Source organism: Macaca fascicularis, chromosome 1 (assembly GCF_037993035.2).
Source record: "Macaca fascicularis isolate 582-1 chromosome 1, T2T-MFA8v1.1".
NCBI classification, from domain to species: domain Eukaryota; kingdom Metazoa; phylum Chordata; class Mammalia; order Primates; family Cercopithecidae; genus Macaca; species Macaca fascicularis.
The window spans coordinates 35138739-35162654 of record NC_088375.1 but is presented as its reverse complement, the minus strand read 5'-3'; the positions used below and the strand labels follow the sequence as shown (position 1 = coordinate 35162654).

At 39.6% G+C, this 23916-nt stretch overlaps 1 long non-coding RNA gene across 4 annotated transcripts in view; it reads left to right on the top strand.

The window, feature by feature from the left end:
- LOC107126550 (uncharacterized) overlaps positions 1-23916 on the top strand; it is a 340932-nt gene that overhangs the window by 128750 nt on the left and 188266 nt on the right. For all 4 annotated transcript variants that reach the window (XR_012426618.1, XR_010581393.2, XR_010581341.2 and 1 more), the window contains one exon: positions 13872-14008. This is a non-coding gene — a long non-coding RNA (uncharacterized lncRNA). The remainder of the gene's footprint in view (positions 1-13871; positions 14009-23916) is intronic.

Sequence of the window (23916 nt, the reverse complement as noted above, 5' to 3'; positions counted from 1 at the left end):
TCCTTGTACCTCTGGTAGAATTCAGCTGTGAATCCATCTGGTCCTGGACTTGTTTTGGTTGGTAGGCTAGTAATTATTGCCTCAATTTCAGAGCCTGCTATTGGTCTATTCAGGGATTCAGCTTCTTCCTGGTTTAGTCTTGGGAGAGTGTAAGTGTCCATGAAATTATCCATTTCTTCTAGATTTTCTAGTTTATTTGCATAGTGGTGCTTATAGTATTCTCTGATGGTAGTTTGTATTTCTGTGGGGTCGGTGGTGATATCCCCTTTATCATTTTTTATTGCGTCTATTTGATTCTTCTCTCTTTTCTTCTCTATTAGTCTTGCTAGTGGTCTATCAATTTTGTTGATCTTTTCAAAAAACCAGCTTCTGGATTCATTGATTTTTTGGAGGGATTTTTGTGTCTGTATCTCCTTCAGTTCTGCTCTGATCTTAGTTATTTCTTGCCTTCTGCTAGCTTTTGAATTTGTTTGCTCTTGCTTCTCTAGTTCTTTTAATTGTGATGTTGGGGTGATAATTTTAGATCTTTCCTCCTTTGTCTTGTGGGCATTTAGTGCTATAAATTTCCCTCTACACACTGCTTCAAATGTGTCCCAGAGATTCTGGCATGTTGTATCTGGTTCTCACTGATTTCAAAGAACATCTCTATTTCTGCCTTCATTTCGCTATGTACCCAGTAGTCATTCAGGAGCAGGTTGTTCAGTTTCCATGTAGTTGAGCCGTTTTGATTGAGTTTCTCAGTCCTGAGTTCTAGTTTGATTGCACTGTGGTCTGAGAGACAGTTTGTTATAATTTCTGTTCTTGTACATTTGCTGAGGAGTGCTTTACTCCAATTATTGGTCAGTTTTGGAATAAGTGAGATGTGGTGCTGAGAAGAATGTATATTCTGTTGATTTGGGGTGGAGAGTTCTGTAGATGTCTATTAGGTCCACTTGGTGCAGTGTTGAGTTCAATTCCTGGATATCCTTGTTAACTTTCTGTCTCGTTGATCTGTCTAATGTTGATGGTGGGGTGTTGAAGTCTCTCATTATTATTGTATGGGAGTCTAAGTCTCTTTGTAAGTCTCTAAGGACTTGCTTTATGAATCTGGGTGCTCCTGTATTGGGTGCATATATATTTAGGATAGTTAGCTCTTCCTGTTGAATTGATCCCTTTACCATTATGTAATGGCCTTCTTTGTCTCTTTTGATCTTTGATGGTTTAAAGTCTGTTTTATCAGAGACTAGGATTGCAACCCCTGCTTTTTTTTGTTCTCCATTTGCTTGGTAGATCTTCCTGCATCCCTTTATTTTGAGCCTGTGTGTGTCTCTGCATTTGAGATAGGTCTCCTGAATACAGCAAACTGATGGGTCTTGACTCTTTATCCAATTTGCCAGTCTGTGTCTTTTAATTGGACCATTTAGTCCATTTACATTTAAGGTTAATATTGTCATGTGTGAACTTGATCCTGTCATTGTGATATTAACTGGTTGTTTTGCTCGTTAGTTGATGCAGTTTCTTCCTAGCATCGATGGTCTTTACATTTTGGCATGTTTTTGCAATCGCTGGTACTGGTTGTTCCTTTCCATGTTTAGTGCTTCCTTCAGGAGCTCTTGTAGGGCAGGCCTGGTGGTGACAAAATCTCTCAGCATTTGCTTGTCTGTAAAGGATTTTATTTCTCCTTCACTGATGAAACTTAGTTTGACTGTATATGAAATTCTGGGTTGAAAATTCTTTTCCTTAAGAATGTTGAATATTGGCCCCCACTCTATTCTGGGTTGTAGAGTTTCTGCCGAGAGATCTGCTGTTAGTCTGATGGGCTTCCCTTTGTGGGTAACCCGACCTTTCTCTCTGGCTGCCATTAACAGTTTTTCCTTCATTTCAACTTTGGTGAATCTGACAATTATGTGTCTTGGAGTTGCTCTTCCCGAGGAGTATCTTTGTGGCGTTCTCTGTATTTCCTGAATTTGAATGTTGGCCTGCCTTACTAGGTTGGGGAAGTTCTCCTGGATGATATCCTGAAGAGTGTTTTCCAACTTGGTTCCATTTTCCCCTTCACTTTCAGGCACCCCAATCAGACATAGATTTGGTCTTTTCACATAATCCCATACTTCTTGAAGGCTTTGTTCATTTCTTTTTCCTCTTTTTTTCTTTAGACTTCTCTTCTCACTTCATTTCATTCATTTGATCCTCAATCGCTGATACTCTTTCTTTCAGTTGATTGATGGTTACTGAAGCTTGTGCATTTGTCATGTATTTCTTGTGTCATGGTTTTTATCTCTGTCAGTTCGTTTATGGCCTTCTCTGTATTGATTATTCTAGTTATCCATTCTTCCATTCTTTTTTCAAGATTTTTAGTTTCTTTGCACTGGGTACATAATTCCTCCTTTAGCTCTGAGAAGTTCGATGGACTGAAGCCTTCTTCTCTCAACTTGTCAAAGTCATTCTCCGTCCAACTTTGATCCGTTGCTGGCGATGAGCTGCGTTCCTTTTGAGAGGGAGATGTGCTCTTATTTTTTGAATTTCCAGCCTTTCTGCCCTGCTTTTTCCCTATCTTTGTGGTTTTATCTGCCTTTGGTCTCTGATGATGGTGATGTACTGAAGGGGTTTTGGTGTGGGTGTCCTTTCTGTTTGTTAGTTTTCCTTCTAACAATCAGGACCCTCAGCTGTAGGTCTGTTGGAGATTGCTTGAGGTCCACTGCAGATCCTGTTTGCCTGGGTATCAGCAGCGGAGGCTGCAGAAGATAGAATTTGCTGAACAGCGAGTGTTCCTGTCTGATTCTTGCTTTGGAAGCTTCGTCTCAGGGGTGCACCCTGCCATGTGAGGTGTGAGGTGTCGGTCTGCACCTAGTGGGGGATGTCTCCCAGGTAGGCTACTTAGGGGTCAGGGACCCACTTGAGCAGGCAGTCTGTCCATTCTCAGATCTCAACCTCTGTTCTGGGAGATCCACTGCTCTCTTCAAAGCTGTCAGACAGGGTCATTTGCATCTGAAGAGGTTTCTGCTCCTTTTTGTTTAGCTATGCCCTGTCCCCAGAGGAGGAGTCTACAGAGACAGGCAGGCCTCCTTGAGCTGCTGTGGGCTCCACCCAGTTTGAGGTTCCAGGGGGCTTTGTTTACCTACTTAAGCCTCAGCAATGGCGGGCACCCCTCCCCCAGCCTTGCTGCTGCCTTGCAGTTACATCTCAGACTGGTGTGCTAGCAATGAGGGAGGCTCCGTGGGCGTGGGATCCTCCTGGCCAGGTGTGGGATATGATCTCCTGGTGTGCCGTTTGCTAAGACCCTTGGTAAAGTGCAGTATTAGGGTGGGAGTTACCTGATTTTCCAGGTGTTGTGTGTCTCAGTTCCTCTGGCTAGGAAAAGGGATTTCCTTCCCCCTTGTGCTTCCCAGGTGAGGTGATGCCTCCCCCTGCTTCAGCTCGGGCTGCACCAGCTGACCAGCACTGATTGTCTGGCACTCTCTAGTGAGATGAACCTGATACCTCAGTTGAAAATGCAGAAATCACCAGTCTTCTGCGTTGCTCGCACTGGGAGCTAGAGACTGGAGCTGTTCCTATTCAGCCATCTTGCCCTGGGGCTTTATATTCTTTAATACTGTTGTACTGGTTAGGCTCTTCTCTGGTGCTGAATAAGAGTTCTTTTATTTGAAAAACTTGTCCTGTTACTGACTTTACAAAAAATAATTCTAACGTTTTTCCACAGAGGCAATGTTTCTTCTAGATTTTTGGTAGTATGCCATTTACCTGATTTAGGAAACTTTCTTGTATGCTACTTTAAGGTTTTTATTGTGAATACATATTGATTTTTTTGTCAAAGCTTTTTTCGTTTATTGAGATGATCATGTGCCTTTTCCTTTGAAAGCTGTTAATGTGGTGATTACATTAAAACACTCTACAATGATAAGCCATCTTTGTGTCCTAAAACAAATCCAATTTGGTAAATATGTATTATCTTTTAAAAATACAGTTATAAATTTAGTATACCTTCATTAATATTTTGGTAAATATATTTATCAGTGAAATATATCTGCAATTGCTCTTATACTTCCGTGTCTGTTTTCAGAATTAAGTTCATACTCGTTTCATAGAGTGAACTGGGAGTCTACTATACATCAGAAATTGTAGGGATTGGGGATATAAAACAGATAAAAATCCCTTTCCTTTTGTACCTCACATTTTATCATTCTTGAATATTTGGTAGAATTTGCCTATAAAACAGTTTGGGACTAGTGTTTTCTTTGTGAAACATTTTTAAATTGCTGGTCCAATGTCTTTTATGTTAGTTGTTTCCCTATTGTTTTTTGAGCCAGTTTTGATAAGTTATATTTATTGAGGAATTTGTCAATTTTCTCAACATTTTAAAATACATTGGTATGAAGTTAGCCATAATAATACATAGTTAGCTCCTTTGCTGTATCATTGTATTCTTTTTTTATTTCAAACATTAATGTCTTTTTTTTTTACAGTTTTTCTTTGTCTTGTTTTTGGAATTTTAATTTTGTACATATTTTGCATAAGTCATATATTTACAGGGTTATAATTCAGAAGATAGAGAAGTACATACAGTGGAAAAATCTCTCATTCTTGTCTTCCTGCTGTTTTGTTGTCCTTTAACAACTCACATTATTAATTTCTTGTGTATTCTTCTGGATAATAATGCACAATATAAACGCTTAATGTGTAATCAGTTTTTATGAATGTTCTCAGTATATTTGCAAAAAAAAAAAATGTTACCCAATTATTGGTTGCATGTTCTACATGTTTTATATAGCCTAAGCTTGTTAATCATGTTATCAAAATATTTCATACCCTTACCTTTGATTTCTGAGAGATGTGTTAATGTTGCCCAATGACATAGTAAACGTTCTTTCTTTCTGTAGTTCTTTCATTTTTTCTTTATATGTTCTAAATTGTTTTATTGGATGTATTCAAATGTAAAATTATTTTTATCTTTCTGGAGAAATGAACATTTTACCATTATGCAATGATTCTCTTTATCTCTAGTATGCCTTTTGCTTTAAAGTCTATTTTTGCCTGATATGAACACAACTATACTACTTTTAGTTAATGTTGGCTACTTTTATAATTTTTCTATATTTTTACTTTCAACCTTTCCATGTCTTCATGTTTTAGATATAAACATGAAGCTTTAAACACAGACCTTTAAAAAAATTTTTTTGTCTGACAATCTATACTTTTTAACTAGAGAGTTTGTTTTGATCTATTCTAATTGCTAATATATTTAGATTTACTTGATCTATTTTATCTGATACTTTCTCTTTGTTTTGCTTTTGCTGTTTTCTTTTTCCTTCTTCTTTCTTGCCTTTACTTATATTAGTTGAAGTATTTTCCCCTCTCTGCTGGTCTGGAAAATATTTATTTTGATTTAGTTCTTTTGGTGGTACCTTTGAAATTTTAAAATGTATACTTAACACAGTGTAAAGTTAATTAATATTTTTACCTTCCTCTCAAATGAGACTTTACAATGGTTTACTTCTAGTCACCCCAAACCATCTTCTAGATCTGCCCTCTTAGCACTCTCTTTTTAAATTAGTATTATATATTAGACACTTTATTATGGTTTTAAAGAGTCAGTTTTTGTTTAAATTTTTCCATATGTTCAATTTTATTTCATTCGTATCCCTTCCTGTATGTCAGAACTTCTTTTAGCTATTTTCTCTCTTTAGTTAGAGATTAATAGTGATAAATTCTTTCAGACTTTTATAGCTGAATATATTTTTATTTCATCTGTGTTCCTGAAATATAACTCATATTGGTATACACTTTTGAGCTGATACAGTAAAACTCCAACATAGCGCAATAAGCATGACCCAAACATTCATTTTTATAAAATGCAGGGTCACTTTATTTTATGATGAATGAAAAGATTTGGTTGGGCCTAGCTGGCTGAGAGTTCCTGAAGCTTAGTCATGTGACCCAAATCTGTCTACATATCAGTAACGGTAACAATCTGGGGGGTGGCCATTCTGTAATTCAGCTTAAATATTGATGAAGACAATTCTGTGTCCCCTCGCTAGCTGAGACTTCCAAGAGAGTAACAGTGATTGTAAGGATCTTCTAGTTAGCTGGGGAGATTGAGATTCACCTTTTTCCTACTCCCCCTACCTTTTTACCCCATGATCTACATAGGGTAAGAATTTGAGTCAGAGAAGAAGCCTATCTCCAGTTGTATTACATAAATATTTATTTTCTGAAGAAGTGTGGTACTGCCTGGGATTTTAAGGTACTTATTGTTTTTTATCATTACTTAGGAATGACTACAATATTAGATTGTCTTCCAGCTTCATTGCTGCTGTTGAGATGTTAGCTGTCAATTTAGTTGTTATGACTATGCTGGTAATCTCGCTAATCTCTGATTGCTTTGAGGTCTTCAATTTATCTGTGGTGTACTGTAGTTTTACTATGATGAATTTTAGATTTTTCGGGATTCCCAAAAATGAGGTTTGATGTTTTTCAACAGTTCTGGAGAATTCTTACTCATTAGCTTTTGAATATTATTTTTTACTTTCTGGTTTCAGTGTCCTTCTTGAACTCTGATAAATTTATGTTACATCTGACTCCATACTCTTGTTTCTTAATTTCTCTTTTATATTTTCTAATTTTAAATATCTTTAAGTAACATTCTACACTTTTATTATTCTCTAATTCTCTTTTGGATTTTTTTTTCTATTGAGCTTTTCTTTTTTAAAAATACAGAGGTATAATTAACATATAATAAAGTGCGCAGTTCTTTTGTACTTAGTTTGATGAGTTTTAGCATTTGAATATAGCCAGTAACAACTACCCAGAACAAAATAGAGAACATTACCATCACCCCAGAAAGTTTCCTGGTGCCTCCTTTCAGTCGCTTCTATTGAATTTTTCAGTTATTTTATTGTTAATTTAAAGAAGTTGTATTTGGTCATTTTTCAAATCTGGTCATTTAAAAAAATTCTTAACTATTGTGATAGTGTATCTAGTCATTTTTTTAATAGTCCATTGCTCCTTAATTATTTTAGAAATTCTTTTCTCTAACTCCTTTTTTAATTGGTTCTCTTTTCTTAACTTTTAAGTTCAGGATTACATGTGCAGGTTTGTTATATAGTTAAACTCATATCCTGGGGGTTTTGTGTATAGATTATTTAGTCATTCAGGTACAAAGCCTAGTACCCAATAGTTATTTGTTTCTGGTTCTCTTCCTTCTCTCAATACTCCACCCTCAAGTAGACACCAATGTGTGTTGTTCCCTTCTTTGTTGCCATGTATTCTCACTATTTAGCTTCCATTTATAAGTGACAACATGTAATGTTGGTTTTCTGTTCCTGTGTTAGTTTGCTAAGGATAATGGCCTTCAGCTCCATCTGTGTTCCTGCAAAGGTCATTATCTCATTCTTTTTTTATGGCTGCATAGTCTTCCATGGTGTATATGTACCACATTTTCTTTATCCCATCTACCGTTGATGGGCATTTGGGTTGATTTGTCCTCTATGTACACAAACTAGAAAGTCTGGAAGAAATGGATAAGTTCTTCACACACACACCCTCACAAGGCTGAACCAACAAGAAATTGAATCCCTGAACAGACCAATAACAAGCTCCAAAATTGAATCAGTGATAGAAAAAGCTTACCAACCAAAAAAAGACCAGGACCAGATGGATTAACAGCTAAATTCTACCAGATGTATGAGGAACTAGTAGCATTCCTACTGAAAGTACTCCAAAAAATTGAGGAAGAGTGACACTTCCCCAACTCCTTCTAGTTCTTTATACATACTAAAAATCGTTATTTCATCCTGTATCTGATACTTCCAATATCTGGAGTCTGTTTTCTTGTTACTGTTGCTTTTAGCTGACTTTCATTAATGGTGGCTTTTTACCTCTGAATTTTGTGACTTTCGTTGTGAACTTATATTTATTGGAACACATTTTCTGGGAGTTTTATGAAACCTGAACTAAGATATATTTTTCCCCCAGAACATTTTGTGTTTGCTTTCATTGTTTTATAATATTTTTTCAAAATCTTGCATTTCTCATTTGAATGTATCTTTTTATCAAGAGGGAGAGCAGTTGTTCATAAGTTTTTGAGGTTAAGGAGAAAAATTATTTATTTAAAATAACATTTCTTCTCCTTTGATAATTCTTCTTTGAATGTAAAATATAATCTTCACGTGCTTTTATTGATACTCTTTTACTAAGTTCTTTCCTTTGCTCTGGGAGTCATAACTTCCCATAGTTTTTGTTTTTTAAGATGTTGGTTCAGCTTAGAGTAAGGAATCAGAAATTACAGGATTTCTACATTGTGATCTAGTGATTACAGTATCTTATCTTCTTCATCCTGTTTCACTTCCAGTGATCTTCCTTGGCTGGGGATTATGTCAGAGACAATAAAAATGGGGTGTCAGCATCATTTCTTCTTAAATTTCCTCTTCCCTGAGTACTATAGTATTTATCTGCTTCTCCCAAAAATTTTAAACCAATGGTTTATTAACCAGCCTTTCCTAGATAATTGCTTTTTAAGAATCTTATTTAAGAACTGAGGAGCTATGGCAGCTTCTATAATCCTCCTTCATCTTAGTCCAGGCTTTTCATTATTTGGCATATATGCTTGATTGTTTATAGTTGTTTGCTTATTTCACAGATGATGAGAGTTTTAAAAAATTCTTTAAAAAAATTGTTTTTGTGAGTTTGGGAGGCTGAAGGAGTAAAAATGCCCTTACATTGCCGGTTTTACGTGGAAATCCCCTTATCATGTTTTAATAGGTTAAAATTCAAAAACGAAATAATCAGTGTGGGAACAAGAACTATTGGAGAAGCCAAATAAACACAATTTTTTTTTTTGATATTTCTTGTCTTAATACCTGTCTTAGGCCAGGCATGGTGTCTCAGGCTTACAATTCTAGTGCTTTGGGAGGCCAAGGTGGGAGGATTGCTTGAGGTGAAATAAGAACAAAAGTACTGATGTCATTTCGAGGTCTAGGATATTAAGAAGGGATATGACTTTTCTGTCTTCTATTTTTTCACTTGCCAGAGTAGTACAAAAGGTTATAAGGCTCTAGAGGAATAACAATGCCACAAGATGGGAGGAACTTGGGTCTTTCAATCACCAAATGGAGAAGAGAAACGTACCAGGAGTACCTACTTTGGAATGCTGTTTAAGTGAGAAATACACTTTTATTTTGTAAGGCTGCTGAAATTTGGAAATTGGTTCATAATATCTGCTCACATTACCTTAACTTACATAATCTGGGTGTTTTTATTCTGAAAAGATTTATACCTTTTTCATATGGTGGTCAGAAATACTAGGAGATCTCACTAGATGTTTTATGCTACATGATTCTAAGAATATCAGGGCTTCCATTATCTTTATATTCATCTACTTTTGCACCACTGAAAGAAATTGCCTTCTGACACATGGCTTTATAAAGTGGTGTGCACCTTTTTAAGGTTTTATTTTATTTTATTTTTGTCTGTTGCATGCAAGATGATTCTCTAACATAGTAATTAAGAAGGTGGCTCATTCCTGTAATCCCAGCACTTTGGGAGGCCGAGGCAGGTGGATCAGCTGAGGTTGGGAGTTCAAGACCAGCCTGATCAACATGGAGAAACCCTGTCTCTACTAAAAATACAGAATTAGCTGGCATGGTGGCACATATCTGTAACCCCAACTACTCTGGAAGCTGAGGCAGGAGAATCGCTTGAACCCAGCAGATGGAGGAGGTTATGGTGAGCTGAGATTGCGCCACTGCACTCCAACCTGGGCAACAAGAGTGAAACTCCATCTCAAACAAACAAACAAAAAAAAGGTGCATTTCCATGCAGTCCACAGCATTTCTATGTAAAGGCAAGAATGCCATCATCTTAACTTCTTGAGTTATTTTACAACATGCTTTTTGAAAGCCCCAGAACTTCCAGATGTTATGTCTGCTATATTTTTCTACACCAAAAGTTCTTTCTAATTTCTTCTGGAGATTTGATACACGGTCTAGTGTCATGATTTTGAACCTTGCAATGTTCTCTTCCAAGAATTTTGATTAAGTGTGATGTTCCTCTCACTTTCTATCTAGTTCTGAAATAAGAGCACAGTGGATCTCTGGCAGAGATCCCTCTATCCATGCAATAATAGTGTATCATGACAATTTTAGGAGAGGATAATCTGACTGTTACTCAGTTGTGGACTTTAGCTGTAATTGTATGTAAAGAAAGATTTCACTGGGTTTCACAGATTTGAAAGTTAGTAAGTAGGGAAGAAGAGGAGCTGGAAACCCCATTAGCTGTTCTGAGGTGGGAGGGCCGTTGGATTCTATTTCTCTGACATTCAGAACTCTTCCTATAGTCTTTGCTTACATCAGGCTGAATAGAAGATGAAGGGGAGAATGGATTAGGTGACAGCAGCCAGGAATTTCCCTATATGCTTTTACACAGTGACTGAGTAAGCATGGGTTACTGTTCCTGGCACTGAGACTTAGCTGGTGCAAACAGGAAAGTGAGGAGCTTGTCCTGAGAATGGCAGGGGACACTGGTGGAGCTTGGCACAAAAGACTTAGAAAGCTAGTGGTTCTGCTGTGCCCTGGCAGTTTGTCTTGGCAGGTGTTCCTTGAGCAACTAAGATGACCTGCATGCTCCCTAAAACTGGTGCAGAGGGAATCTGTGCTCTTTCCTGCCTCCTTCAGGTTTATGAAGGGGCCACCTACTCATTATTTTAAAGTTTCAAATGTTTGACTCATGAATCTCTCATATAGAAGCATTTCCCACTGGTCCTACATGGCATGGGGGTTCATTAAAGCTGCAGAAAGAGGCAGACTGTTTGGCTGTTTCTTACAACTGGGCTAGAAGGCCACAGTGTGCTCATTTTGAGCATAAACTTGGAGGGTCTCCCAGCTGAAATGGAATCAAAGACTTCGGTGGCCTCAGGTTTGTTTACTTTTGGCATTGTCCAAGGTTTTCTGGCTCTCTGGTTGTTAGGGAGGCAAGAGATTCTGAATGGTCATGACCCAGAGTCAGGTTTAGCACTGGAAGAAATTATATGCAAGCAAGATTAGCAATATCCTGATCCTTTTCCCTGAAACACGCAGGGGTGAGGGCTGGACCAGCTGTCTAAGACATCCCCTGAAACCCCCAGTGCAGCTGGATTTCTTCTTCTTTGTGCCAACAGGGCCTATCATTATAAGATCATACTGCTTCAAGGCCATGTGACAAGCATACATTGGGGCAAATAATACGGTAAAGGAGAATGAAAAAGGAACTGCATTTTCTCTTGTTTCATTCTCTTTGAAGATATCCTGCAAGTGTTATGCTAAAATATGCCTTTGATTTGAATATAAATAGCCCCACTTTTCTAATCCAGATGCAGCCATGTGCCTCTCTGCACAGGGTTGGTGATTCTCTGTTGCGTCTTGGGAGTAATAAGAAGATTCCACTGGAAAAAATGCAGGCAAATCAGCCCAGCTGAGATTACATAAAGGAGGAAGGAAAATTGGAGAAAGTGTGTAATAAACCTCAATATCTAGTTGAGTGTGATTTTTAACAAAAGGCTTTTGCGTTTAGCTCAATGACTTAGGATCTTCAGATAGTGAGTTGTTACTATAGGCAAGACAATTCTTCTGGAAATAAGTAAGTTGCTAAAACCAGAGGCTTAGGGGTGGATTTCAGCTCCTTGGTGATTTGTATTTAGAATTTCGGAGGCTTGGGTCTTGCTAATAAGTGACTGGGCATCTTATGGGGAAGTTCTACTTTACAGATCTAGGAGAGGGACCTCTTCTTTTGAAAGATCTTGTGAATTTTTATCCTAAGTTTTGCCTCTGCTATAGCCTCACCTGCACTATTCTTTGATTCCAAAGCTTGCCAATGTGTTTTGTATTTATCTTCTGCTTTGCTTCTCCAATGCTACCCATAAGTCTTTTTCTCCTGCCCTTAGATATTTTGGCCTTGTAGAGAAACATTTCCCAAATACATTCTTATTAGATCTATGAGATACTGCACAATAAAAGACTTCATGGTCAATTGAGATTGAGAAATGATGCATACTACACACCTTTCTTGGAAATTTGTAATGCACTTTTTAATAGGTGCTAAAGGAAAGTTATTTACACTTATTTAAGTACATATATATATATATGTTTATTTAATAGCAACATGTTTATTAGCCTCCCAAGAATTAGTACTTCTCAGAATTTTCTTTGGGCATTTCTACTATAATGTCCACAAACTGCAAAACCTGTCTAGACTACTAGACATGCAAGTTACTGAGAAATGGTCATGGATCATCAAACCCTCCGAAAAGGCTCTTTTGAAGGCAAAGGATGGTATGAGCCAATCCTATAAATAGAAATGAAAGGAATAAAATGTTCTGTAAAGCATAGACTGGCTAGAATAAGCTGGATTGGCTGCTGTCCATTAGGGAGAGGTGCTGAAACAGAGATTTCCCCTGGTGCTATTAAAAAATGGATTTCCAGCAGAGCTCTTAAAAAGTAACTGCTCAGGCCGGGCGCGGTGGCACACGCCTGTAATCCCAGTACTTTGGGAGGCCAAGGCGGGCAGATCACGAGGTCAGGAGATCGAGACCATCCTGGCTAACACAGTGAAACCCCGTCTCTACTAAAAATACAAAAAATTAGCCGGGCGTGGTGGTGGGCACCTGTAGTCCCGAGGCTGAGGCAGGAGAATGGTGTGAACCTGGGAGGCGGAGCTTGCAGTGAGCCAAGATCGTGACACTGCACTCCAGCCTGGGCGACAGAGTGAGACTCCCTCTCAAAAAAGTAATGCTCAGAAAGTGCTGCATGAGACATCTAGATACAAACCTAGGGTAGCAAAACTGCACAAGGGACAACATGGGGAAAAAGGTACATATTGGACAATGAATTAACAGAAATAGGGTTTGATTTCACTATTCCCAGTAACTGGGTGTGTGAGCCTGGACAAGCCATTTAGTCTCTCCATGTCTTATTTGTAAAATAAGATAATTGGATGGGATGCAAGTTCATTCAAAGTTCTAAACGTCATAATCCATAATGACTTTCTAAGTAGGTCTTTATGTGAGCACAAGAGAAATCAAACCAGTGTGTTTGCCCCAGGCCCCTGGGCTTCTCTGGTCCCTTTTATTTGGGAGGTGATACGCTTCACAACTATATGTGTTGCACTAATTCATAAAGGTATTCCATCCCAAGTCAATAACAAACTATAGCTTTGTGAAAGGAGTGAGTCCAATATGTTACAATCATCTTGGAAGCTTCAGTTACCTCTATTGAGAGGAAGGTTCTTTTTCTAAGGAGGCTGCTTTGAATCATGTTCTCAGCAAACACTTAATTAATAAGTACCTATTAATATTATGTACTAGACTCTGTTCTAGGCACTTGGGATACTTTGGATGTGTGTGTGGAGGAGAAACACAAAAGATAAAATTTCTCTACTCTCATGGAGTTTATATTCTAGTAAAAAGAGACAGATAATAAACATTAAGCCTAATAAATAATGTATATAGCAAAGTGTACATTATATAGTATGTTAGAAGATGATAAATACTACTGACAAGAAAAAAGAACAAGTGTAAGGAGGCATGGAGAATTTTAATTATAAATTGGGTAGTTAGTGTAAGCCTCATTGGGAAAGGGATCTTTGGGCAAAGACCCGAACAAGGTGAAAGAGTGAACACATGCCTGTCTAGAGGAAGAAAGACGCAGGCAGAGAAAACATCCAGTGCAGAGGAAGAGGATGCCTGGCAGCTTCCAGGAACAGGGAGGGGACCTGTGAAGCTGGAGTGATGTGAGTAAGTGAATGTGTCACAAAGGGGAAGTCCCAGCTGCTTTGTCCTGCTGGGACAAAGACCCACTGAACATACTTAGGACAAATTTCATGTTCATCAGCAGCATAACCTGATTTTAGACTCCTTTTTCTTGTAGGAAGCCTCCTATCAGACTCTCTGCCTGGCCTGAGATATCCAGTTAACACCTGCAATTCAGAATACCCTCTCACCCAGCAATAAAGCATCCAGCCTTTGCATCTGTAACAACCTCCTCTGTAATTTGTGCATTCTATGGTGAGTTTAAATGCTGACTCTATCATTATCTGAGTTTATTACCATTGCTATTTGCATATGTTTAATGGGGGAGGGGAAGAGTGGGCAGAAAACCTCTGCACAGATTGCAGCTTGGAAGTCTGCGTGTCTCTCCTCACCCTTACTTCCCCTTCCTGTCCCCTTCTCTTCTAATCCTCTGCCTTCTTTGGGGCCTGGGCCAGGGCCAGGGCCAGCCGTACTTAAACTAAGAATAGGTAAATGTTCTCAGTAGCCCTGTTGCCCTCTGCTGTGTCTGCCTACTCCCCTGTTCCTGCTGTGCATCTCTCCCAGCACTCCTGACTTTCAACGACTCAGTGCAGTACAGTGAACCTGTCTCCCTTCCTGCCCCATGAACCATCAATACTGGTTCTCAATTAGGAAACGATAAATGTGCTCACATTAATTTGTCTAGAGGTTATCTCTTTTGGGGTGGGGTTTTGTTTTGTGACAGAGGGTATAGAAGCATTAGGGAGGATTATCAGAGTCCTGGAACCCTGAAAATTATTACCAGATATTAGGCAGGCACCTATTCAGAGAGTCAAACCCTGGCCTCTGCTGCCCACTCATCTCCCAGCTCAACTTCACCTGTTTTCCCTAAATTACCTTTCTGCACAGGAATTCACTGTCTTTTCTTGTTGGAGGGGTTGGCTAGGAAAACTTCTGTACGTTGTAAGATCTATAGTGAAATGTTAGCATGAGCCTCTGAATTGCTCTTGGGAGCCAGGAAGCAGCCCAAGCCCCAAGGGAGGGGAGGAATACATTGTTGCCCAGTGGCCAGCAACTTGTTTTATTTTACAAGACTGTGTTTTCCATATTGCTTGCATTTTGAAATAGTGTGCACAGGTGCCCCAGTTTGATTCAATTTCAGCCCTCACCATGATTTATGGTCCCACCTGATCACATCCAGATCACTTTGCTGTTTGCCCTTGTCTGCTGCGCTGCAGTTCATGAGTGGGGAGCTAGAGCCAGACATTTTAAGGATTCCGAGTGAACAAGCATGTCTGTTTCTCCCTCAAATTTTTACCCATGTAGGATTTAACATAATCAACAATGAGTCCAATCTGCATTTCTTTGAAAAGAGGCACTGCCAGCCTTCAGAGAATATTAAACTGAATGGAAAGATTACAGTTGTTAGAGATGCAAAACCCTTGAAAGAGCTAAAATGAGTAAAATGGCATTTTATAACCCATTTATGGCCTTGTGTATCCATATTCTTGCCATCACTACCCTCATTACCACCATCACCATCATCATGTTAATATAGTAGCCATCAGTTATTGCATACTCATTATTTTGTCATTTTGACAAATATTTTATGAGAATAGACTTCTTAAAATCTGAACCATCTTAAGAAGATACTGTTATTATCCCCATATTACAAATTTTTTAAAAACAGAAATATTGAGAGGTTTAGTAACTTGCCCAAGGTCAAATAGCCACAAGTCTGTATAATTAAATAAAAATAAATAGTTAAAATGTGTATGTACAAATAAAGATGGCTTTCTAGGTAGTAATTCACTCTAGGCAAGATTAAGAAGGCTTCTTGTTGGGCAGAACACCGTGTACGTTACCAATGCTAGGTCAGGACTCCAACTGTTAATACGTGGAAGGTAGCAAAGATCACCATGATGTTGGCTACCAGGAATGGAAGTTCAAATACTTTTACCCGCTGCTTCTTGGTATTGTAGTCACCAAGGAAACATAATACAGTCAAGCATGGATGGAACAATGCTTTAATCACATAGAGAAGAGAAAGAACAAGATCAGCTCCAATAGTATGTGTTGGTCCCCCATGGATAGTGGATCCCCCTAGCAGCCTAACTGGGGCAATTGGGTCATGAGCTGTCCTCACAATCTTAATAGGAGGACATGTACCCCTTCCATGTGTACTCTGAAATACTGAAACCTGGGGGCATGCCTGAGGGCCATTGACTTACATGCATAAGCAGAACAAAGAAGCATATATTGAGCTTGAAACAGTGAAAGCTATTCCCATACAAGGTAATAATGCTTGCACAGGCTGTGTGAGCTCTTTATCTCCTGGTAAGGAAGGGTTCCAGATCCAAGACACATTCTTATGTGGCTACTGGGAGGTGCAAAGACTGCATGCAGGAGACTGTCTTGCCAACATTTATTTAGGTAGCAAGCTTTTCTGGTGCCTTCATGTAGGATTTTGCCACATGTTAACTACTCAGAAACACATCTCCTGCTTAAATAAGCCATCCCTGAATCACCCTTAGCCCAACCTCTCCTCTCTCTTTGTTGGGTCTTTTTCTCTATTGTATCCCAATACTATTGTATCCCAATAGTGACATGTGCCTGGCTCCTGGGTAGGTGCCTATGGACAAAGAATGCAAAGATTTCCTTGTTGGTGAATCTAAATGCCACTTCCTCTGGGAAGCATCCTTATCACCAAGCCATAGTACTCCTTTCTCTGTGCCTGCAATGCACATTGTTTCTAGTTCAAGTACTAGTACTGTAGTATTAATAATACATGCTATGTTAATATCATTAATAATACTGCTTGAATAGCCCTAACAGCCCTTAGTCCCTTGTTCCCTATTTACTCTTCCCAATAGCCCTGCAAGGTAGGTACTATTGCTATCCTCATTATACAGGTGAGGAACTGAGGCATAGAGGAAGAGTAACTTGCTCAAGATCATCCAGCTAGTAAGTGGCAGAGCCAGGATCATGGATCCAGGCAGTTTGGTGCCAACATTCAGGCCCTAATCACATTCCTCCCTCAGTGGTTGGCTTTACTGTTTTTCACTTGTCAGTTTTCTTTTTTCTTTCTTTTTTTTTTTTATTATACTTTAAGTTCTAGGGTACATGTGGATAATGTGCAGGTTTGTTACATATGTATACCTGTGCCATGTTGGCGTGCTGCACCCATCAACTCGTCAGCACCCATCAACTCATCATTTACATCAGGTATAACTCCCAATGCCATCCTTCCCCTCTCCCCCCTCGCGGTGATAGGCCCTGGTGTGTGATGTTCCCCTTCCCGAGTCCAAGTGATCTCATTGTTCAGTTCCCACCTATGAGTGAGAACATGCGGTGTTTGGTTTTCTGTTCTTGTGATAGTTTGCTGAGAATGATGGTTTCCAGCTGCATCCATGTCCCTACAAAGGACACAAACTCATCCTTTTTTATGGCTGCATAGTATTCCATGGTGTATATGTGCCACATTTTCTTAATCCAGTCTGTCACTGATGGACATTTGGGTTGATTCCAAATCTTGCTATTGTGAATAGTACCGCAATAAACATACGTGTGCATGTGTTTTTATAGCAGCATGATTTATAGTCCTTTGGGTATATACCCAGTAATGGGATGGCTGGGTCATATGGTACTTCTAGTTCTAGATCCTTGAGGAATCGCCATACTGTTTTCCATAATGGTTGAACTAGTTTACAATCCCTCCAACAGTGTACAAGTGTTCCTATTTCTCCACATCCTCTCCAGCACCTGTTGTTTCCTGACTTTTTAATGACTGCCATTCTAACTAGTGTGAGATGGTATCTCATTGTGGTTTTGATTTGCATTTCTCTGATGGCCAGTGATGATGAGCATTTTTTCATGTGTCTGTTGGCTGTATGAATGTCTTCTTTTGAGAACTGTCTGTTCATATCCTTTGCCCACTTTTTGATGGGGTTGTTTGTTTTTTTCTTGTAAATTTGTTTGAGTTCTTTGTAGGTTCTGGATATTAGCCCTTTGTCAGATGAGTAGATTGCAAAAATTTTCTCCCATTCTGTAGGTTGCCTGTTCACTCTGATGGTAGTTTCTTTTGCTGTACAGAAGCTCTTTAGTTTAATTAGATCCCATTTGTCAATTTTGGCTTTTGTTGCCTGATTAGGTTGCCACCTCAAAGGCGGGGTTTGAGACTTGCACATATCTTCGTCCTCAGCTCCCGGCCGATTGCCTGGCACCTAGCAGTCACTCAGGAATTATTTGGCATGGGACTGAATGAAAGATAGGTGTTCACTGGGTAAGGACTTGGGGGCAGCTCACCCAGGATTTTTTCATTGCTTTAAGGCACTTAACTGCTAACTGGACCCTTTGTTTCAGGGCAGACAGAGTGATAGAGGCACAGGAAGTATTGAAGGACAGGCTTTGCCTGCCTCGTTTTATCCTAATCGGTTAGTTCACATCTTCTTTGACACTGTCCTTGTTTTCAGAAGAGAAAGGGATTTAGGGTGCGTCTTACCTTTAAAAGGAGGCTTTTTTCCATTTGCTTCTACAGAACTGTGCTGGTTTTTTCCCACTGGGATTGCATTTATCTCACCCCCATTTATTCTCCATTAATATCTCCACAGTGGCAATTATTACCCCTCATCCATGCCTGTGTGTGTCTGTCTGCCTTCCCCACCTCCACCCTGACTGTGAACTTCTTGAGGCAATGACCTCAAGAAGAATGACTTGTCCTAGTCATCTTGTATCTTGTCCAGCACAGGGCCTGGCCCACCAGAAGCCCTCAAACCATGCTTCTTAAATGAAAAACGCTTAGTCATTGGTAGATCTGTGGTGCAGGAAAGTACAGGAATGAAGTAATTATCCAGCTTTTTTTTTTTTTTTTTTTTTTTTGTAAAAGAAGAGACTGATCTTTGGCTCAAGGAACCAATAATCATTTAGGACTCGTTTCTCATCATCTTTCCTCTCTCTTTCCCTCCAGCTCTTGTCATTTGATAAGTGATGCAGAAAAATTCTTCTCTCAGGATTGGATAAGAGAGACTGAAAAGGTAGTTGGACTGGGTGGGGGGCAGGGAGTTGGAGGAAACATAAAACAATAAAGATGATTTAATTTATAGCTGATCACAGCAACCAGCTGGCTATACCATCAGTTATTACACCCTAGTAGTTATTAAAGAGCACCTCTATCATAGGCACCTTATTAGCTAGGGATTTATGGAGCACACAGGTACAGGAGGAAATATTGATATTTCACTCACAACATCACCTGTGGATGCCTGGGTTGTCTGTCTCTCAGTCCTATCTCTTCTCATCTGTCCTCATTCTTAGGCCCGATAGGCTCAGGTTCAACTCCCAGAATGTTTTTCTCCTACAGTATGCATAATGGTAAACAATTTCACTCACTTGTGCTTCGATCCATTGTGCATCTGTTTCAACACCTATGGCTATAATATTCCTGCTTTCCAGGCAGAAGGTGTTTTGGGCTCATTCAGATATTTCTAGAGTTTTCTGTGTCACAAATTACTGCCATTGATAGGGCTTCTAGTTTAGCCTACTTTTTAATAGAGAAAATAAAAACCTAGACATTGGATTTCATTTTAGCCAGGTCTCATGTTGCCGCATAAGTCCTAGAATCTGAGCCTTCAGATGCCTGGCCTATGCTTCATCTTTCCTCCTTGAAAGCCCTATTCCAAATGGATCTCAGCCCTGGTTTCTGGACTGAATGCAAATAAGTAAGTTACTCTTGGATGTCTTGACATTAATGACACATTTCTTTTTAACACAATTGGATGCTTTATTCATTCCTAGAAGCAATTTATTCCCAATTATAACCAATTATTATGTGTGATGCCAGAAATAAAAAACAAGAACAAATTGCATTTTTAAATTTAAAACGTGTGTAGGGAAAAAATAATGATATGGAGCCAATTATGTCAATTCAAGTCAGTCGCAGAATTTTTCCTTTGAAGATAACATTTTTAAAGAACTGAAAGTTTCCACATTTTGATCCCTTGAAGTACCAAAGTGACAACACAGGCAGGAGGAGATGACACAAGAAAAGTGGCAATTAGTTATTTACCCAGAAATGCAGAGCTAGGTGTTAATAATGAGTGGCTAGATTACACTTGACATTTTACAAAGTGACTTACAATCACACCTGCATGCATGCACGCACACACATGTGTATAGAAATTGCCTGTGGAATAGAATAAGAGAAGAGGACAGAATTGGGTCTCTTCCTTAGGGACAACATGTACTGTAAATAGTGTCTGTGTTGGTGAGAATGGAATAAGAAAATTACAAGCGTGAATGGGTGCATGAGGAATTAAATCCACAAATGACAATTAGCTGGGCTAGGTTTATATGCATACCCACATATCAAATCTATCACTTCAGACATGCATATGCATTTAAATCTTTTTATGATGCCTCGATGGGTCTAGATGGCTATTGCTACTCTGATCTTAAAGCTGGGGAAATCAAGCTATGGGAATAACATGCAGAGTAGCATTAGACTTTGGAGTTCCAGATTTTTATGCTTTCACTTGCCTGCTGAGCTTCATGGTCTCTCAAACAGCAGCCAGGCAAGGTGGGTGGTTGCTTTATTGTTTATTAATGACTCTGGAGAGTCCTGGATGTGTTCCTGTCACAAAACGTGTGTCAAAACCTATTAAAGCTGAAAAGAACTTAGAGGCTGTGGGTCCAATCCCTTCCTTTTAAAGAAAGGGAACCTGGGTCAGAGAGAGGCTAGATCTGCTTTAAGTCTCATGACTTCTCAGTTCCTGAGTCAGATCTGCCCACCCAGAGCTCTTTCTGTCACTGCATGGCACTTGCTAAGCTTGTAGGGTGCCCTGCTGGCAGTGCTGTTACTGGTGATAAAGGTGATGAGCATGCATCACCCTCCTTCACTCCCTTTTTCTTGAATGTGGCTCTCAGTATGGCCTTACATATCTTGTGGTTGAAATTAACCTCCCTACATAGTTCCCCTGATTCTACAGCAATCAAATATACTGTTCTCCTATCATAATAGGTCAGGGGCTGTACCTGCCTGGACACTGAGTACAGAATGCAGTGTAGAGTTTTCAAAGTGGAAGGCTCAGTCATTGAGGAACTATGCATTGAGTGCCCACTATGCCCCAGGTCCCCTTCATGCACTGGAAATGCAGCAGGGAATGAGATGAAGTCCCACCCTTGTGGATTTTATTTTCTCAGAGAATCCACAGCAACCAGTGGCTGGAGATGAGGAGCAGTAGCTCTTTTAGGAGGCCTGTGGTCCCTGTGGTTCATCACCATGGCTCTGCCTTCACTCCCGATACTGGATTCTAGTAATACCTACTGACTTCCTTATTTCAGTTCCACGCCTGGCCTCCGTGAGATACTGAGTTTGTGCCCTCTGCGGAGCCGCAACTTTACCGTGAAACAGTAAGAGCCTGCAGCTTTCGGCAGTTAGAACAAGCATGATCTCAGGCCTCCACCCCCATGCGGCCTGCCATAGTCGCTGGCGCTTAGAGAATGAAGTAAATCGGGTTTTGTGATCAGAACAGATGTGTGAAGAGACAAATTCAGACTGAGCAGGGGATGCTGCAGGTCACCACCAAGGGACGTCAGAGGTGCGGAAGTTGGCAGGGGAGGGAGGGCGACTTTAATCGGAGAGAGTGATTATGGAATCCAATTAGCTTCTCATTTTCATTTGCAGAAGGAACATTCAATTCACTTAACGCCACTCTACAGATCCTTCTTCTCTCATCTATACCCAGAGGGAAACAAATTCCAGTGTAATAGAGCATTTGGACAGCAGCAGACCACAGTAGAGAGAGCATGTGGCTAGAAGTGAGGAGGCCTGGGTCCCAGGCTTGGCTCTGCCTCTACCAGTTTCATGACCCTGGGCACATTGCCTCACCCCTAAAGGACCTGGGCTCATCTGCTAAATATGGAAATTGAATTAAATCATTTTAAAGGTCTCTTTAATTCCAAAATTTTATATTTGTTTTTCAGTGTATATCTTCATATTACAGCTTAATAAGGTATGCAATTATAATTTTGGAATTCCTCACTACAACTCTGCCAATAAAACTCTGAGCTTTGGAGTCAGATAAACCTGTATTTCAGTGATGAACCTACCTACTTAACTTTAAGTCAGTTACTTAATCTTTCCAATCCTCAATTTATAAAATTAGGGTAATAATAATAGTATTTGTCTTACAGAATTGTTTTGTGGATTAAATGGGCTAATATATTCAAAGTACTTAATACAGCATTTGGGACATATTAAAACTCAATAAATGTTTACCTGTTTTTATTTCATTGTCCTGTTTACTACAAAGTTTTAGAATAACTTGAATATTTTATCTAAAAATTTAAAATAATGTGGTAGGGGGACTTCCTTTTAAAAAATTGCTTGGATGACATGGCTGAAGAGGTTTAATGGTGGGTAGGCTAAGTAATGGACTAAGACTGAAATAGCTCAATGGAAATAAAGCATTTAATGTGGGAATAAATGAAGTTGCCACCCAGAACTAACAGCCAGAGTCCTGGCTGGGCTGTAATTAATGGATATGCTGGCCATGATTTATAAGGATATTTTAAGAAGTGACTGTATTGCGCGGAGCCCTGGGTTTTATGCCCGAGTTGAAGTAAGATCAATGGGAAATTCATTAGGCCTAAGATTTAATGAGTAGGAATGAAGTTTCTTCCTCAGCATTAGGGCTTTTCACATGGTGGCTACCAGGGATGCTTCCTCTGGGATGGAGGCCACGGGGATATGGAAAAAGTTGTTGAGCACTTGGAGCCAGAAAAGGAATGATGCTCCACATCTCTTTCCCTGTGTTAGAAAATGCAGAGAAGGAGTCCCAGCCCGGACTTTTCTCGAGAGCTTTCTGGGTCTTACTGGCTGGAGGCTAGGGATGGTTTCCTCCACCTTCCTTTCTTTCTTTTTCTTCTTTCTTTTTTTTTTTTTTTTTTTTTTTTTTGCCTCCCTCCCATGTGTCAAGGTGTCAGCCTTCCTTTTTGAGCAAGACATTGAGCAGAACTGCACTGAGCACAGTGCACATCTGCTGACAGGAGTTTGGTTACCCTGAGGATGTGTGTGCTGAGCACCTGAGATGGTGAATCAGCAAATGCAGGCCTCTGCAGGTGGCTTTGGCTGACAGCAATATCTAGCATTGGTGCACAGGTGGCCCATCTGCACCCTGAGGCCCTGCAGTGTGCTGGAATTTGCTCTGTGACTTGCCTTGTTTTTACCATCAGCAGAGGGAGGTGGTGCATCCTGTCCTTCTAAGACCTCTGTTTTGTGATGGAATTTGGTGATAAAAGCCCATAGATGCTTTCAGTTCTTCCTTTGCTTTGTTCTCAAGGAGAACTGAAAGATCAGATCCTGGCTTTCTGAGTCTCCTTGTACTTTACTTCTGATTACGATAGGCCAGAGAAACATCTAACTCAGGCTCACCCCTGGGGAAGGTGATTATCCATCTTCCCTTGGTCCATGCTCAGTGCTTTGATGCTTTGATGCCACAGCAGCTTTGTTCATGTCATTCCTTCTGCCTGGATGTCCTTCTCCCAGGAGCTCGGCTTAGCTCCCTTATGGGCTTGCTCCTGGTCTAGCAGTAACCTTACCTGCATGTAAACCTTGGCGTTGTTTGTTCTCCGACTTTATCACCTGGCTCACCCCATGTTACTTGTTCATACTTTTTTGTAGCAGGTTAGCCCTTTCTGTTTCCTAGTCCATCCATTTTCTAATCCTGCCTCTTATAAATATTTTCTTCATGAAACACTTATCAATTACTTCTGAGTTTTAATGACAGACAGGCTTTTAGCTTTATTTTCTGGATATGCTTATATTTTTCCTCAGTGATGCTTTACTTTACGAGCAGAGCACCTGGTGTTGATACCTCTTTCTCAATCAGTCCTAAGGATATACTCCTTGCAGTTGTATGGAATTTTATATTTTGTTAATCATTATAAAATAACTACTATTTGTTGTGTGCCTGCTTTGTATCAAGTACTGTGCTTAACACTTTGTATACATTATTTTATACCACAAATCATTCCCTTATAATGCCCATTTTACAAGCAAACTATGACTCAAGGAGTTTTAGCCTGTCTACAGTCACACAATTAATAAGTATACTCATATTTAGTAGACTCCAAAGCCCATTTTTTAATTATCACACTATACTTCATATTCAAAATCTAATTTGATC